This window comes from Miniopterus schreibersii (genome assembly GCF_964146895.1).
Source record: "Miniopterus schreibersii genome assembly, chromosome: 7".
Taxonomy (NCBI): domain Eukaryota; kingdom Metazoa; phylum Chordata; class Mammalia; order Chiroptera; family Miniopteridae; genus Miniopterus; species Miniopterus schreibersii.
The window spans coordinates 9026328-9039741 of record NC_138108.1 but is presented as its reverse complement, the minus strand read 5'-3'; the positions used below and the strand labels follow the sequence as shown (position 1 = coordinate 9039741).

Below are 13414 nucleotides of genomic sequence, written 5' to 3'. Positions count from 1 at the left end.
TGGGTTTTTTGTTTTTTTTTGGTTTGCTTTCCGGAGGCCGTCTACCTCTCCTCGAGGTCTTCTTTCCTGTCTGTAGCGTCTAAAATGAGATCTAATGGCAAACTCCATACAGAGACACTTTTAGATTCGTAAGAAGAACGTCCAAAAACAGTAATTTGGAGTAACCTTTATCCTTTGAAGGCAAGCGCGTCTTGCCTAAACAGCGCGCGCACTTAGGGGGACGGGTTACTGGCCCGGGTAGGAGAGGCCGAAACAGAAGAAAGAAAGGAGCGCTCTTGGCATTTTTGAAACCCTCGCTCGGCTGGCATTTCCAAAAATCATTTTTATTGGGCAAAAATGACAGAAACTCGTGTAAGAACAGGATAACGAATCCAGGTAAGAGTGAAAATCATGAGCACGTTATTTCACGATCTAGACGAAGATTTATACAGCGATAACCGGGCGCTTTCAGTTCCCTTTTTGGGGGGGGGTCTTCTCCCCCAGGGGGGCGGCCCCTCCCGCAGACGCCGCGGGTCCCGCCTCCCCTCCGTCCTCAGGTCGCGGCCGCGGGACCCGGCTCCCCCCTCCCGCCGCCGCGGTCCCGAGACTCCCGGCGGACCCGGGTCCCGCCCCGCGGCGGCCGCGGCTGAGCCCCGTCGCCGCGGCCCGCTCGAGTGACCCGTAGTAACCCCGCGCCGCCCGGCCGCCCGCGTCGCGCCGGCGGCCGGAACTCGATAGGCCGAGCCCCGCACGCGCCACCGCCCGCGGGCCAATGGGCGGCCGGCTCTCTGCATATACAACGAGCGCGGCCGGGAGCGCGTCCCGGGCGGTTCAGCTCAACAGACGCTGGCGAGCCGGCGCCGGGAGCGGCGCTGCGGTTGTCGCCGCGGCCGGGGTCGCAGGAGGCGGCGGCGGACGGGGCAGCGGGCGGTCGCTCCCTCGCAGTGCGGCCGCGGCGGCTGCGCCGGGGTCTCCAGGAGGCGGCGCGGGACGCGACTGCTCTGGGGCGCAGCCAGGCCTGCGTGGGCCCGAGGTCGCAGCAGCCGGAGCCCCGGCGTCGCGGTGAGCGCGGGGCCCGCTGTGGGAGCGGCGGGGCCGGCTGGCGGGGCGGCGGGGCTGGGCCCGAGGGCAGCCCCGGCGCGGAGGAGGAGCGCGGCCGGCCTGAGGGGCCCCGGGTTCCGGACGTGGCCGCCGAGCCCGGCCCTGGGGGGGCGGGGAGGGTGCGCGCAGGCAGCCGCCGGGTCCCGAGCCGGCCCCGCGGCGTGGGGACCAGCTGCGGGGCAGAGCGGGAGGCGCCTTGGTGGGGGTCGGGGAAGCGGGCGACGTGGGGCCTCGGCCGAAGCGCCCACGTGAGAGGGATGGGGTGGGGGCCGCGGCCGGAGACGCGGCGCTGTCCCGGGGAGGCAGGACGCACGGGGTCTCCCGGCGCTCCGGGGGCGGGGCGGGGCCGGGTGGGGTGGGGTGAGGGCTGGCGACTCGCATCAGATGGGCTCTGCCGCGGTCCCCGGGGGGGAACGGCCCTGCGGTGTCGGAAAACCGCGCTGGAGGGTGGGGAGGGCGTTCTGGTGCGGGGTGCGGGGAGAAACTGGGTGTGCGCGGCGGGTCGACCTTGGTGTCTGCTCTGGTCACGCGCGGCGGGGGCGGGAGCGGGGTTGCGGCGCGTCGGCGTTCCGGCGTGGAGAGAGTTGGTTTACTTTCCCCGGAGTGCGTTTTAATTACATCCCAGGAGCGGAACGTGCGGCTCCGCGGGCGGGCTGCCGACCAGAAATCCTGGGGGGGGGCGGGGGGGTTCCCAGGCCCGCTGCGCGGACGCGGCGCCCCAGGCCGGGAGTCGCTGGACTGGTTCGCCCAGTCCGCTGCTGGAAAACGTGCTGTGGATGCGCGGCCCGCAGAAATGGAAAGGTCGGAGCGACGTCTTCAGAATGAATGACATGGAAGCTAGAGAGGGACTAGGCCTTGCGAAAGTGACTGCAGCTGAATAAAATGACAAATAGCTGACATTTACTGAGCCTTTATTGTATGCCAGGCGCTGAATGTACTTAGAGCTTTATGCGTGGTATCCTTTATGTTGTTAACAACCCTCTAGGTGGTTATTCCCATTTTACAGATGGGGAAAGTGCAGTCTGGACAGGTTAACTCGCCCCAGATCACAGCCAGTGAGAAGAGATGCGGGGCTCCTGAGCTCGCGCCTTTGGCCACCGCATTCTGCTGTCTGTCCTTGGTGGCTGGCCCAGTAGTTGCCTCAGTGGGTTTTTGTGAGGACAACCGTGGTTGGGTGATACCGTCTTTCATGATCATCACGGCCTTTCTTGTTTCCCCAGATTAGTCTCCAGAGTGGAAGGGAGCTGCTGAGTTGCTCCTGGAGTTTCAGAAGGTTATGACTGGGAAGAGGTGTTGTCACTGGGAAGTCTGCTGCACAGACTTCATCCTTTTGTTTTCTGGCATCTTCCCGAGAAGTTCTCACCCTGGGGATGAGTATGGCTTCTGCAGTCACTCTGGCATTTTCTCAGCAGGCTTTTCCTGGTTTCTCTCTTCTTCTACGAAAAGGGTTGAGCCCTGGCCTGTTTGGCTCAGTGATTAGAACGTTGGCCTGTGGACTGAAGGGTCCCGGGTTCAATTCCTTCCGAGGGTGGCATGTACCTCCGTTGCAGGCTCAGTCCGACCTAGTGCAAGTGGGAGGCAACCAATGGATGTGTCTCTCTAACATCCATGTTTCTCTTTCTCCCCCCCCCCCCCTCTTGAAAAGCAACGAAAAAAGAATCTTTCGGTGAGGATTAGAAAAGGTTGATTCTGTGGGACGGCAGTGTTGTTGGGTGCAGGGCAGAGAGGCCCATTGTATGTAAGGGTTGAGGTGACAAGTCACCTGGTGCCTGGGTCTCAGGTCCTGGATTTGTAAGACGTGTGGACTGGATGGTTTATAGTGAGCTCTTCTGTGAGTCTAAAATGTCCGCCTCGAAGGAAAGAAAAATGGAAGAAATGAAGGATGGACAACTATGGGGAAGAGCATGCCCTGTCTGACTTGGGGGAGCCAGATCTAAAGCCCCAAGTTCTTTCTCATTGCTGTGTGCTGCCCTGCTGTCTGATTCTGCTTGAATGGTTAGTTCACTGCTCATTCAATTAATGGCTCAGCTAGAAGCTTTTAATTCCTGTGGTATGTCAGGCACCCTTTAAGGTGCTGGGGTACAGCAGTGAACAGGATTGGTGTGATCCTTGACCTCACGGAGGAAACCAGAAAACCGACGTGCAGCAAAGTCATCATACGAATAAATGTATAAATACAAGTTAGGATGTTCAGTGAAGGTAAAGTAGTGTGTGAATGAAGATTATAGTGAGGATTGTGATGTAGATGGAAATCTAGGAAGTTTTTTGAGTTGACATGGTGAGATTTACTAGAATGACAATCAGTGATAATCTTGCATTCAGAGGCTATAATTAAATATACCTAATAAGTTTGAGAACTTTATTAATACTAGTTTTTAGTTTTTTGTTTTAAATATATCTTTATTGATTTCAGAGAGAAGAACTGAGAGGGAGAAAGAGACAGAAACATCAATGATGAGAGAGTCGTCATTGACTGGCTGCCTCTTGCATGCCCTCAACTGGGGATCGAGCCTGAAACCCGGGCAAGTGCCCTGACTGGGAATTGAACTGAGATCTCCCGCATCCTAGGTTGATGCTCAACCGCTGAGCCACGCCCGGCTGGGCCTAATTTTATCTTTATTGTTGAAAATTTTACAGACATCTCCTTTTTACCCCCATTGATCCCCTCCACCTCCCCCCCCAGGCCCTCCCCAGACCAGTGTCTGTGTCCATGGGTTATGCTTATAAAGATGTAAGTTCTTGCCCGGCCGGGTGTTGCTCAGCAGTTGAGCGTCGACCTAGGATCCAGGCGATCGGGGTTCGATTCCCAGTCAGGGCACATGCCCGGGTTGCGAGCTCAATCAGTGACTCTCTCCTCGTTGATGTTTCCCTCCCTCCCTCCCTTCCTCCCTCGCCTTTCCTCTCTCTGAAATCAATAAAGATACATTTCAAACAAACAAAAAACATCTAAGTTCTTTGATTAATCCCCCCCCACGCCTTTCCTCTGAGATCCCTCAGTCTGTTCCATGCTTCTATGTCTCTGGATCCATTTTGTTAATCAGTTTATTTTGTTACAGTCCACATACAGGTGAGATCATGTGGTACTTGTCTTTCTTTGACTGGTTTATTTCACTTAGCGTAATACTTTCTAGTTCCCTCCATGCTGTCCCAAAGGATAAAAGATCCTTCTTTATAGCTGCATAGTATTCCATGGTGTAAATGTCCCGCAGCTTTTTTATCCACTCATCTCCTGATGGGCACTTGGGCTGTTTTCCAGATCTTAGCTATTGTAAATTGCGCTGCTATGAACATAGCGGTGCATAAGTTCCTTGTGATTGTTGTTTCCGGTTTCTTAGGATATATTCCCAGAAGTGGGATCACTGGGTTAAAAGGCAGTTCCATTTTTAATTTTTTGAGGAAACTCCACACTGCTTTCCATAGTGGCTGCACCAGTCTTCATTCCCACGAGCAGTGTACTAGGGTGCCCTTTTCTTCATACCCTCGCCAGCACTTGTTGCTCATTGATTTGTGAGTTTGAGAACTTTCAAGCAACGTTTCATGTCAGGGCATTTGTTCCTCATCAGAGTGTCACTCACATTGCAAGACAGGAAAATGAGATAGGGAACTTTTTCAAGTAGTCATTCTGCCCACCTTCAGGGTACTTAAAGCTTAAACATTTCGGTAATGCTTAAGTTTTCTCCTTTCAAAAGAAACAGTTGGGAAGCAAGAATGTTTATGTGAGATTTGGATTTAAGGGTGGGATTTGGATGTTTTTAGAGAAGGCAGGCCCAGAAAGGTGACAGGATTTTCTAACTTTAGATAAGCAGCATTGTAATTATCAAAAGTATCCAGTATAGCTTATACTTTACTGAGTGATTCTCACCTCTTAGGAGATAAAAATGATGACATGATTTGGAAAACATAAGCTGTTAAGTATGTGAATATTTCATTTGAACACGTATTAAACCAATACAATAATTCATTGCATTATGTTTGCTAAAGGCCATCTGCATGTAAAGCACTGTGCTAGGTGTGTCATGGGGAATAAATAAAAAGATGAATTTGAGAAAGACATTGTTTTTAAAGTTTCAATTTAGTGAATACTAATAGATTTGTGTTTTTTTCCCCTTTTTCAAAGTACTATCATATTGGCCTATTTGATACTCTTAAGAGCCTTATATCGTGAGGAGAAATATTGAGAAAATGGAGATGTAGAGGTGAAGTCACAGATATAGTGATTAATAGTATATGGGAGGGAGAAGGAGATGTTGCGTGATTACTAGTTTACCATTTTGGAGCCGTCAATGTGGAAGTGATGGCTGAAACCTGGCCTGGGTGAGATGGCCTTTGCAGAGACTAGGATAAGAACAGGAGGAGGCCTGGGATGGAGTTGGGGAGAGAAGGCTTAGTTTGCAAAGGAGACCTGAGGACTGGCTGGGAAGTGAGAAGACAGCCAGAAGCTGGTGTCCCTGCAGCCAAGGTGGGAAGCTGTTAATACTGTGGAATGTGCCTATGAGAGGAAAATTGAGTACCATCTATTGGATTTAGTAACTCTGGGGAGGTGTGAGTTGAGAGGAGAGGTTGAATACAGATGAGAAAGATGTTACTTGTTAGCACAAAGTTCCTGAGAGGCTCTGAGGAGGGACACCTCTTCTGTAGTAATCGGAGGCAGGCCTGTCACCTGATACAAATCTGTACATTTTCATGGAGCCCTGAGCAGTTTCCAAAAAATTGCCAAGGGCTGTTCATTTCATATAAGAATCAGCCCAGTTTAGTTCACTCATGAGTCTTTCGAAAATGATACTGCAGAAGCATTTCTCCTCTCTTCCTTTTTTCCCCGTCTCCTTTAATTGATACACCAATATCTGTGCATATTTAGTGCATACAACTTGATGAGTTTGGACATGCATACATCTGTGCAACCATCACCACCGTCAAGGTGGTAGACATTCATCACCTCCAAGTTTCCTTGTGCCTGTGGTTTTGTTTTTCTCTGAACTTCAGTAGTTTTTTGGTAAGTAGTAACAAGGTATTCTGAACCTGGTGTGTGAGCAAACCCATTATATAAATAAGAGCATACATCATTTAAAGGGTACTAGGAAATCTTAATCACCTAAGGATGAGTATTCAAACTGTATGAAGTGTGTACAAGATGTGGTTAACGCTGAGTGAGCAATACAGAGGACTGTAGTCACGGAGAGGTCAGCTGAGCAAAATGAGATAGTTTGGATTTGAAGGAAGAGTTGAGTTTGAGGAAGGTACTCAAATGGGGATGTTTGTCCAGGGCAGTGGGGGAAGAGCAGGATTGAGAGGTAAAATTAGGCATCAGGTGTTTTGGGGGAGGAGGGAAGATGTGAGGGTCAATCACATCCCAGGAGAGAAGCAGAAAACAAAGGCTTAGATGACACAGTTAAGTCGTGGCATAAACTCACTTATTTATCGATTCCTTCAACTCAGAAAGGAATTGTTGAATGGATGGAAGGTCCTAGGAATGGATGGTCCTAGACTGAGCTGCCAGCAGGAGAAGAGAACCATGTTGGTGGGCTCTGAGTTGTTACAGGAAGGCCATTTGGGTTCTGGCCCAGGTGGTTTCTAATCCTGCTGCTGTGACTGTAGGTGGGCACTGTGGTGTGGCATTGTGTACAACAGGCCTGGCATGGCATTGTTGTGGCCATTTAGCCTGTCTGGAGCTGTTTCCTTGTCTGTAATACTTTCTTGCTCAACAAAGTTATGATCTGCTTTTCCATTAGTGTTCTTTTACTTTTACCTCCCTTTCCACCTCTTCATTTTACTAGGCTCAGGATTTTGTTATCTCTGTTAGCTGTATTTCTTTCTTAGGTTTTCTTTGGAATTTTATTAGTTTTGTGCCCCCCCCCCCCCATGTTCATTGATATGTTTATTACTTGGAATTGACTGCGATACTTGCAGAGAGGGCTCTGTGAGGGCAGGGATATTTGTGCTTTAGTCACCCAGTACTGCTGAGCATATAGAAGATACTCATGTTTGTTGAATGAATCAATCTTTGCATCTCTGCCACCGAGTATAACAATGGACATGACATACTCAGTAAATGTTTGTTAAATTGAGTTGAAAGATTTGAGCTTAATACCAGAAAAGTTTTGGAAGGCCAACAGCCTGACATCAAAGTAACCAGTATGCACTCATTAGTGGAAGCTCAGGATTCTCTAAGAGTAGACTTACTGTTGATAAAATATGTATTTGAATAGCCAGCAGGTTGAGCAATATATACAGATACAATTTAAAAATTATGTGGTATAGAAGGCAAGAAAGCATGATGGATTGTTTCAGGCCAGACGAACTGCTTGCTGCATTTTAATATCATAACCGTTTGTCACCTCTGTGGCCTCTGACAGTGTCCTCATCCACCGTATCTGTCTGTCTTTCTCTTCTAGGACACTTCTCTTGGCTTCTTTACCTTTCTTAGCTGGCTTTAATAATCTGTCCTTAATCCTTGTATCTTATAAGTGAATAGATAGTTGACTCTTGAACAGCTTGGGTGGGGGGGCGGTTAAGGCATAGTTGATAATCCTCATAACTTTTGACTCCCCCAAAACTTAATTACTAATAGCCAGTCATTGACCAGAAGTCTTACCAATAACATACAGTTGATGAACATGTTTTGTATATGTATTATATACTGTATTCTTACAGTGAAGTAAGCTAGAGAAAAGAATATGCTATTAGAAAAGTCATAGGAAGAGAAAATACATTTACAATATTTGTACATATTTACTGAAAAATTTCAGAAATGAGTGGACCCACACAGTTCATGCGCTTGCTATTTTTGACGCATTTTATGGTTTCGACGCTGATACGGATAGAATCAGTGGTGACTAAATTCTACATCTTCAACTCTATCTGGAGCCCCAGTCCTGTATTTCTGACAGTACTCTGACTCTCTTCTGGTCAGTCCCACACACTTAATAGCCAGCCCTGTACACATTCACTCTCATAGGTATCTGCTCTTTCTCCCGTGTTCCTCATTTCTCTTGTAAGAAATGTTGACGTTTATCTTCAAAGATTAATATTCACACCTCCCCATATTCTGTTGTCTTCCTTCAGAGAAGCCTCTACATTGGTCCTGCTGCTGCTGTAACTATGGCCATAAACTCCGGACCTTCTGCTGCTCCCTTGGGCTCGTGTAGTAACTAATACCTGGGGCCCTTTCTGGTCTGTTGTCTGTGGAGACCTAAGGAATCATTCTGAAAACAGATTGGTCAGATGCCTTGCTAAGCCTGCTGCCTCATTAGCTAATCTTAAGATGTTTTCTTCTAGATAAACTTTGGGATTAACATATCAAGTACAGTGGTGCCTCGGTTTTCGAACCTGTCCTTTGACGAGCGTTCTGGTTTCCGAACGCCGTGAACCCAGATGGAAATGCTCTGGTTTTCGAACACACCTCAGAAGTCGAACATGCCTTGTGGCTTCTGCTGAGTGCAAGATCCTGAGGCCCAGCTGTCGCCTGTGGATCCCTTGGTTTTCGACAGTTTCAGAACTCGAACTGTCTTCCGGAACGGATCACATTCGGAAACTGAGGTACCACTGTACTCATACAAAACAACCAAGTCCTAGTAAGATTTTGTGATTGGGATTGTATTTGGTTTAGAGGTTAATTTTGGCAGACATATATTTATCCTTTATACCCAGGAATTAGTCTGTTTCTGCATATATACAGTTCTTTTAGTGTCTTTATGTAGCATTTTATATATATGTATACATATATAAACACACGCATGTTTAAGGTCTTGTGTATGTTAAGTGTTTAAAGTTGCTTTTGCTATTATGACTAAGATCTTTCCCCTTTTCATTTTCTGACTGGTTATTGGTAGTATATAAGAAAACTACCAATTTTTATTATGTACCTAATATTGAGATATGTTAGTGAATTCTCCCTCTGGTTGGATAGTTTTCATATAGTTGTTTTGGATTTTTCTTCTCTTGTCAGCCAGTTATCTGCAGACTGATGATTTTGTGTCTCCCTTTGCTGTATTCACGCCCCTCATTTCTTTTTCTCGTCATTGCAGCCTCTGTGATTGCTTCATTGGTGGCCCACTCCAACCTTCCAGGCCAGCATCTTCATATCCTTCCGTTCCATCTTCATATCGCCTTCTCTGTGTGTCAGATCTCCCACTGCCTCCCTCTTACATGGACACTTGTGATGGCATTGGTTCACAAGTATTTAGTGTTGTCTTAAATTGCTCTTTTCTTGAATTTCTCGGATGTTTACAGATACAGTTATTACTGCCTACAGTTCCCTCTCCTTGACTCCTTGGCCAGAATGTATGGATCCAGTCAGCTCATCATAGTTAACCTTTTTTGACTTTCTCTTTTCCCTCCTAGACAGAGGACTGTATTTGCCTATCTTTTTTCTTCAATATAGTCTTCTCCATAGCGTTTCACATGTCAAAATCATGCCTGTCTCTCACCACTGGAGTAGGAACTTATCGAGTACTGTGAAATGAGAATCATGAGGTATGGAGCTGAGTAGGCATTTAGTAAATATTTGTTCAGGACATGAAACATTTTTTGAGGGCCCATTAAATACTAGGACCTGCCATGCCAGACCATTTAATTAACAAAACAAAACCTGGTCAAGTAAGTAAGCACATGTGCTGATTTTCTTCTCAGAAGGGATTTGCTAGGTCATAGGAATTTACACTTTCAGCTTTTGCTAGATGCTGCCAGATTGCTCTCCAAAGTGGCTGCACTTTCCCAAGAATGGCAAGAGTTGTCTTATTTCCTATATCCTTGCCAATACTTGTGACTTTGTTTTTCAGTAAAAAAAATCTGATGGGAAAATGATATTGTTTTAATTTGTATTTCTTTGATAACTAGTGATGTTGACCATTTTTTCATAGTTAATGGACATTAGGATTACTTTCTATGACTATACATAGCCCATTTTTTTTCTACTGAGTTATTTTTTATTTATAGAAATTCTACAAATGTTATGGATATGAAATTTTTATATATGTTGTCTTCATTTCTATGCTAGGAGACTGGCACAAGAAATAACAACATTTATAAGAATCTTTTTCCTTGGATGGACAAACTGATAGGTAGATGAATAAATGAATGAACTTGTCTAGAGCCATAGCTACTAAGAAACTGCAGGGATTAAGGCCTGTTTTTTTGGTGTTTTTTTTTTTTTTTTAAACGTATATCTAGCTGCCTTCCAGGGAATGAGGAAACTAATAATGGGGCAGTAGTGTGTTGAATTTTGATTAAAAATACTTAACTGTTAGCTCTACTTACTAGCTCTGTGAGTTTAGGCTGATGTTAATATAGTTTTTTAAATAACTATGTTGACAGCTAACTATCTGCTTCCCAAGTGATAAGAGAAAATAATTGAGATAATATATAAAAGTGTTGTGTACACAGTGAAATATTGTTTATAAATATTAGTAATTCTTGCCTGGCTGCCCTGGCTCAGCTGTTGAGCATTGACCTATGTCAGGACGTCAAGGTTCAATTCCTGGTCAGGGCATGTGCCCGGGTTGCGGGCTCGATCCCTAGCAGGGGGCGTGCAGGAGGCAGCCGATCAATGACACTCTCATCATTGATGTTTCTTTCTCCCTCTCTCTCTCTCTCTCTGAGATCAATAAACTCAGTATATTTAAAATTTTTTTGGATGTACTTTTTTTTTAAAAAATAGACTATTTTTAGAGCAGTTTCAGGTTCACAGCAAAATTGAGCAGAAGATACAGAAATTTCCCATATACTTCCTGCTCTCACATATGCACGGCCTCCTCCGTTATCAACATCCTGCAGCAGAGTGGTACATTTATTACATTGATAAATCCACAGTGAATCTACATTGACATGTCTTTATCACCCAGAGTCCTTAGTTTACATTATGGTTCACTCTTGGTGGTGTATATTCCATGGATTTTGACAACCAGGTAGTGATGTGTATCTACCATTATAGTATCATACTGAGTAGTTCCACAGCTTTAAAAAAATCCTCTGTACTCTGCCTACGTATTTCACTTTCTTTCCTAACCCTTGACAACCTTTTGCTGTCTCAACAGCTTTGCCTTTTCCAGAATGTCGTATAGTTGGAATCCTATAGTATGTAGCCTTTTCAGATTGACTTCTTCCATTTAGTAATAAGTATTTAAGGTTCCTCCATGTTTTCATGACTGATAGCTCGTTTCTTTTTGGCATTGAATAATATTCCATTGTCTACATGCACCACAGTTTTATCCAGTCACCTAATGAAAGACATCTTGGTTAATTTTACATTTTGGCAGTTATGAATAAGGCTCCTGTAAACATTCATGTGTAGTTTTTTCTGTAGACATCAATTTTCAACTAATTTGGGTAAATATCAAGGAGTTCAGTTGGATCATATGGTAAGGATATGTTTAGTCTGTAAAAATCTGCCAAAGTGTCTTCCAAAGTGGACATGCCATTTTGCATTCCCTCCAGTAATGAATGAGAGTTCCTGTTGTTTTACCTTCTTGCCAGCGTTTGGCAATGTTAGTTTTGGATTTTGGCCATTCTAATAGGTGTGTGTTGGTACACAATATGCTTTTTTGGTGAAAAGGTTGATGCTAGTGTGATAGATGGTGCTTCTAGAAAGTCAACGGAAGTTTTTCTGTGAGGTTTGGAAGTAGAAATATCTCCAGGGAAAGATTGATATTTGGCTTGATTAACCAACCATGAGTAGTAATGGCTGTCTTCATGTGTTTGTTTTGACAGGTGTTGAAACAAAGGCATATATCTTGAAGACACTAGCACCTCCTACCATTGTCAACTGGTAAAATGTTTTAATTACAAAATATTTGTTAGACATAAAATGTATTATGTTAAAGTGTGGCTAAACTGAAAAAAGGTTAATTATTCCCATTTTGTGATTGTGGAATACTAGTTTTAATTCCATACAAACCCTTTGGAACATTAAGCCATGTTATTCATCAGTGTCATTTACCTTTCTTGCCTCAATTGGAATTTCATTATGCATCTGTACAAGAGTTTGAATTCAGTAGCCCCTTTATTTTGCAAAGTTTAACACTAATTAGGCTGGTGTTACTATTTCAACATGTGATGATCATTTTAAATTTGTGTGAGTGTTATTTAAATTTCTAACCAGGCATTTTAACAGAAGCAGTATCAAATCCAGGAAGTGGGCAGCGGGCTTTTTGGAACCTATAGCAAATTCTGCATGTTAATTATAGTTGTCATGGGAGTAAACTGTATTCTTTCCTTCTAAAGGGAGGAAGAGCTTGTGAAATTTTGGGGCAAGAATTTAAGGATTAAACAACCTGAAAGATTTTTAGCATTCTGAGACGTGAAAGTAAAATTGGATAGAATGATGTAAAGAATAGTCCATGTTGGTTAAGTGCTTTGAGAATATAAAACAATAAATGTAATTTAATTTACTTCTATCTAATTTTATTTATTAGAATTGATTGTTGACATTTGTCTTCTGTTTCAGAAAATCATTTCAAAATCTTTGCCCACATCAGTTGACTGTATTAATCCTTATGTTTTTTACTGATTTGAAAAAGTTTATACTTGTGTTTATTATTAAAAACTATAAACAGTATCGGAGTGTGTAAGTAGAAGGGAAACTTCCCTCTCCTGCAATTCTTTTGCTAGGGATTGCTCCTTACCAATTTGGAGTGGGTCTCTCTGGACCTTTTATGTTGTGCATGTCTGAGATTATCATCTTTTAAGAATTTTACTGATTGATTGATCGATTGATAAACATCAATTTGTTATTCCATTTATTTATGCATTCATTGGTTGATTCTTGTATGTGTCCTGACCGGGAATCGAACCTGCAACCTTGGTGTATCAAGACTATGCTCTAACCAACTGAGCTACCTGGCCAGAGCGCCAAGATTACCATTTTTAAATGAAGCAAGTGTGATGGAAAAAGATAATACACTGTGTCCATTCACTTTAATTTATTTTAGACATTTCTTTCCTACGTCGTCTTGAGTGATATACTTGGACAAATGAAGAGTGCTTTGAAGTGACACTAAATACATTGGAACACCACTTTCTCTCTGAATTGTTTTAGTGATTAGTGGGTTATGGAAACCCCAGACCCCAAACTTTGAATGTCTAGCCAAGAATGGACCAACAGAGTTTAGATTTACAGTGAAATTGACATTGCAGATATAATTTAGTGCGTATTAAACAATAGGTATGGTATTTACATAAATGACTGCAAGTAGTACAGAGAGTCAGCTAGATTGGGATAGACTGTGAAGTGGTTTTAAGAGTTTAGTACATCTACTTAGGGAAGAAGGGACAAAGATAACTTTCTCTCATAATTTTGCCTAGAATTGAGCAGGTACTCTGTTTGGCTCCAGAGCTTGAG

General features: G+C 44.5%; 1 protein-coding gene across 2 annotated transcripts in view; it reads left to right on the top strand.

The window, feature by feature from the left end:
- The first annotated feature begins 771 nt into the window (after window positions 1-771).
- Window positions 772-13414, top strand: part of ACSL3 (acyl-CoA synthetase long chain family member 3) — a 45981-nt gene continuing 33338 nt past the window's right edge. Inside the window, exons 1-2 of one of the 2 annotated variants that reach the window (XM_081142777.1) lie at window positions 772-1041; window positions 11785-11842. The gene's annotated coding sequence lies outside the window, so the exon portion shown is untranslated. The remainder of the gene's footprint in view (window positions 1042-11784; window positions 11843-13414) is intronic. The other variant, XM_081142778.1, reaches the window with a different exon arrangement.